Here is a 5,169-nt window from a genome sequence, read left to right on the forward strand (position 1 = left end):
CATATGCATGTGTGTATAGATGCATGTGCATATGCATGTGTGTATAGAAGTATGTGCATATGCATGTGTGTATAGATGCATGTGCATATGCATGTATGTATAGAAGTATGTGCGTATGCATGTGTGTATAGATGTGTGTGCATATGCATGTGTATCTAGATGTGTGCATATGCATGTGTGTATAGAAGTATGTGCATATGCATGTGTGTATAGATGTGTGCATATGCATTGTGTAGATGTGTGTGCACACGCATGTGTGTATAGATGTGTGTGCATATGCATGTGTGTATGGATTTGTGCGTATGCCTGTATGTATATAAATATGTGTGGAAGTCAGAGGGCAACTTGCAGAGAGCCAGTTTCCTTCTTCTGTGTGGGCCCTGGGGATTAAACTCAGGTCATCAGACTCTGACCCACTGAGTCATCTCACTAGGCCCCAACTCTGGGTCTTTTGTTGTTTCTCTGGTTTTTGTTTTTCAAGACAGGGTTTCTCTGCACCCACCTCCCTTTACTGAATGAAGTGCCCATGGCAAGATAGAACCAGCTTCCTCCGCTAGGCTGGTCTATAAATCTCTGGGAGTTGAAGAGTCGACACTCCAACTCTTCAGAAACAAGCACAGGGGCCCAAAGACTTAAAGGAGATACATACAGGAGGGACAGGTGTGGACAATGTCCAGGTGACAAAGCTCGAATGTCCAGACTTGAGTATTATAAAGAGTACTATAGTCATTCACCCAATCAAAATATGATCAATTATAAGGCACCCTGACTCAGAGCCCACTCTGTCCTGGGTGCTTATCTAAGTACCTGAACTTAGTACTCAGGACAACCTCAAAAACCAAGTACAGCTCTTCAGTTTGGGGATCGTGGCTGAGGGTATGCCCAAGGCCACAGGCGAAGACACAGAGCAGCCAGTCCAGAGTCTTCCTTCTTAGCCACATCCCTTGTAGCAACCTCTTCATGGGGTGACAGGGGCTAAGCCCTTTCCATGGCTCCCTGACTGCCCACAGGAGCCCTGGAGGGAGGAGGCATGCAGCTTCCTCTACCCTTTGTGGAAACTGAGGCCCAGAGTTAACGCTCTCCCATGGTCACAGTCACGAGGAGCTGCCTTCTGGACTCCACACTCGGGTACACGTACTGCTCTTGGCTGACATAAAGGGCAGGAGAAGGTCTGTCACAGTCACCTGCCTGTCCTGTCCAGTCGCTGCTCACAACTCCTGCAGGCTGCTGCCTTCCACTCTCCCTCGTCCCAGACAGGGCAAGCACCAGCTTTTCCCACTTTGTCAGCTCCATTCACAGCCACCTGTCACCGTGGGGTGACTTTGGGAAGACTTGCTGGTGTCTGAGAAGTTCACCCTCTTCCCTCTGGCCTCATCCAAACACTGAATCAAGCTAGACAAAAGAAAGGAACTTGGCTCTGAGTGGAGAGTTCCCACATGTATACTTTCTGACTCCCTGCCCTTCCCACATGGCCACAGCAGCCGAGTGCTCAGAGGGACCCCGTGGGATCCACCCAGCTCTCTCCTAACCCTCCTAGTGTCCTAGTGTGTCCCTTAGCAGGGTTCTTCCAGTCCTGGAGGATAAGCTCCTGCTGGGTCCCGTTTTCCCAATGCCCTACCCCTGCTCACCTGCAAGTTCAACCTCAGCCAAGCTCCTCAACCCAAGCAGAACAACTGCTTGTCCTAGAGATAACCCGCCAAATGCCACTCTCAAGTGGTTCTCAAGAACCCCACTCTTGGGCTGGAGAGATGGCTCAATGGTTAAGAGCATTGCCTGTTCTTCCAAAGGTCCTGAGTTTAATTCCTGGCAACCACATGGTGGCTCACAATCATCTGTAATGAAGTCTAGTGCCCTCTTCTGGCCTGCAGGCATACAGACAGAATATTGTATACATAATAAATAAATATTTTAAAAAAACACTCTTGGCTGGCGGTGGTGGCGCACGCCTTTAATCCCAGCACTGGGAGGCAGTGGCGGGCAGATCTCAGTGCGTTCGAGGCCAGCCTGGTCTACAAAGTGAGTTCCAGGACAGCGTGGACTGATACAAAGAGAAACCCTGTCTAGAAAAACAAAACATAAAACAAAAAGAACCCCACCCTTTTGTGACGGCTCCTGGGTTAAGAGCACTCGCTGCTCTTCCAGAGGACCCTGGTTCAGTTCCTGGCACCAGCAAGGAGGCTCACAACTATCTGTAATTTCAGTTCCAGGGGTTCCAACACCCTCTTCAAGTTCCAACAAGCACCAGGCATGCATTTCATACACACAGGAAAGCAAAATACTCAGACACGTAAAACATAAAAATGATTCTAAAAACAAAATGAAGCAGAGATGACCCCGCCTCCATCTGCACAGTGGAGAATCAACCTAAGAGCTGCCAGGACACTCAGCAGGGACAGGTCTGCTGCCGAGAGGCTGAGTGTAAGCCTTAGGACACGCAGAGAAGTGGGAGGGAGAAAACCAATGCTGAGCAATAATTCATTTACTTGGTTGGGCTTTTTTGAGACAGGGTTTCTCTGTGTGTCCTGGCTGTCCTGGCCTTGAACTCAGAGATCCTGCCTCTGCCACTGAGAGCTGGGGTTAAAGGCCTGTGCCAACACTGCCTGGAATTTTTTCTTTCTTTCTTTTTATTTTTTTATTTATTTGGTTTTTCGAGACAGGGTTTCTCTGTAGCTTTGGAGCCTGTCCTCGAACTAGTGTCCTGGAACTAGTTGGCCTCCAACTCACAGAGATCCATCCACCTGCCTCTGCCTCACGAGTGCTGGGATTAAATGCATGCCCCAGCACCGCCTGGCTGCCTGGCATTTCTTTATTTTATTTTTTAATGGATCTCCTTCCATATTTCTTTGGTACTTCAGGAACATGTTGCTGTGTCCAGCTTAACAACAGGTACATTTTAACCAATGGGTGTGGTGGTGGCTCATACCGATAATCCCAACGCTTGGGAGGTAGAAGCAGGAGAATCTCCATGAATCTGAGGCCAGCCTTACCTACATAACTTCCAAGCTAGCCTGGGCTTCAGTGTGAGCCCTTTAAACATTTTTATTTTAAAAATTAAAAAGAAAAATAAAGAAGGGCAGAAGGGAAGAAGGAAGGCAGGCTTATGTACTATAAACATATTCAATTTTTATTAATTAAATAAAAATAATGGGAAAGTAATCCAACAGTAACAACTGTAGCAACATATGTTTCCTGACTTCTTCTAGAAGTCAGGAATTCTGAACCGAGGCAGGAATCCCAGAGTAAGGAACCAGGGGGATGCTGCATGGGAGTAGGAAGAGCCCCTTCTACGGCAGATGGGAGCCAAGGGGTCACCGCAAAGTGTAGAGAGCTGCGTAGAGCCGCACCTGATGGCGATAATCAACTCCTGGTGTGGCTAGGGACTGACTGCTTGCATATGCGTGGACCTATGGGCAGTGCCCACCTGGCAATCCAGGGTTGGCGGCCCAGGCCTATTTAAGGGCTGGGAGAGGCTTGCCCGGGGGGGGGGGGAGAGAGAGACAGAGACAGAGACAGAGAGAGACAGACAGAGACAGAGAGACAGACAGAGACAGAGACAGAGAGACAGAGACAGAGACACATACACACAGAGAGAGAATGCATTTTTAAAAAGGTCCTGAATAAAATGGCTGCAAGAAGAGCTCAGGTGTCACGTCATCCTTGCTGGACGAGGCGGTCGCAACAAATGGTGGCCCGTACGGGGACAAGTGGTGGCCTCGTACGGGGAACCTCCAAACTTCTCTCCGTGGAGCTCAGAACTTGCTGCAGTCAGGGGGTGCACCAGACATTCCTCAGGTAAAGATTGAGGAACCGTGACAAAAAGCAGGGTTTCCGCTCTCGCCGGTAGAAGGGAAAGCGGGGTAGCAGAGCCAAGACTAAAGTGGATGGGTCAAAGTGAGATCCACGACAAGAGTGGACGGCTCAAAGTGAAACTAAAAGAAAGAATGGGATTTTAGAATGGGTGCTTCAACATCACACCTGATTTTTCTGGCTCTTAACAAGCTGTTACGGAGCACATAGGAGAGGTTTTTGGTTGAATGTGACACAATTGCCCCTTGGTTTGCCATCTCTGGCAATCATAATGTGTCATCCTGGGACAAGCTTGGTAGAGATCTGGATTTTGCCACCGAGCAAGGTACGCTAAGGAAGGGAGTTAGATTCATGTGGTTTGAATTACTGAGACCTCCTGAGTTTGCAGTGGAGTGTGAGCAGCTCCGGCTCCAAAGCCAAGGAGCTCCAGGCAGCGAGCCGCTGAGCTTCTGTGAAGCACGCAAACACCCAGGACCTGCCTCAGGGCGATTGGCCTGGACCTCTGTCCCAGCCCGGGGCAACTGGCCGGGACAGGATCCGCCCCATCCCGAAGGGGTTGGGGTGGCTGGGCCTCCACCTTCCAGCTCGGTGGGGAGGTGGAGTCTCTGCCTCTCCCCACGTCCCAGCGAGGCTGGAAAATGACAGTAAATTGCAGTAAATTCTACACGCAAGAATGCAGCATCCCCACTCAGCAGGAAGTAGCCAGACAAATTGACAACACCCAAATTCCCTAACCAACAGTCTCTCCTACAGCTACTCTGAGCACAAGACCTTCAGGAGTTCCTGATGGCAGGAGAGTAGTTTCTGGTGGGTTTGGCTGGGGCGTGGCTATTCTCTATATAATCTGCCCCTGAACACAATAAAGGGGGCATTCTTGGGGGACTGAGGTGGGCAGATAAGGGTCAGAAATTCACTTTTTCCCCCTGATGTGGTGGGTTCAGAAAAATACCTTCAAGGCATGTTCCAGCAAAGATAGTCAACTCAAAGGTGGGTTAATGGTAGTTAACCAACGCATAGATTTGGTTCAAGAACAGATAGATGTCCTCTGGCAATTGGCTCAGCTTGGCTGTGAATGGAAATTTCCTGGGCTGTGCGTTACCAGTATTCAACATGAAAAATTTACTCTTGCAGCTAATTTATCTAAAGAATTGTCTAGATATCTTTTAGGTAATTGGTCTGGTGAATTCGAACAACTGGAAAAGCTGCGAGTGGCGATTGTGACTGCAAATTCCACAGGCATGGATGCCAGCCTGGCAGAAGGACTATCCTCCTGGATCTCTACAGCTGTGGATCATCTGAAGGAGTGGGCGGGATAGGAGCCCTAACAGGCTTAATGATGCTTGCCTCCCTGGTATGCCTGTG

The sequence above is a fragment of the Microtus ochrogaster genome, chromosome 7 (genome assembly GCF_000317375.1).
Source record: "Microtus ochrogaster isolate Prairie Vole_2 chromosome 7, MicOch1.0, whole genome shotgun sequence".
NCBI classification, from domain to species: domain Eukaryota; kingdom Metazoa; phylum Chordata; class Mammalia; order Rodentia; family Cricetidae; genus Microtus; species Microtus ochrogaster.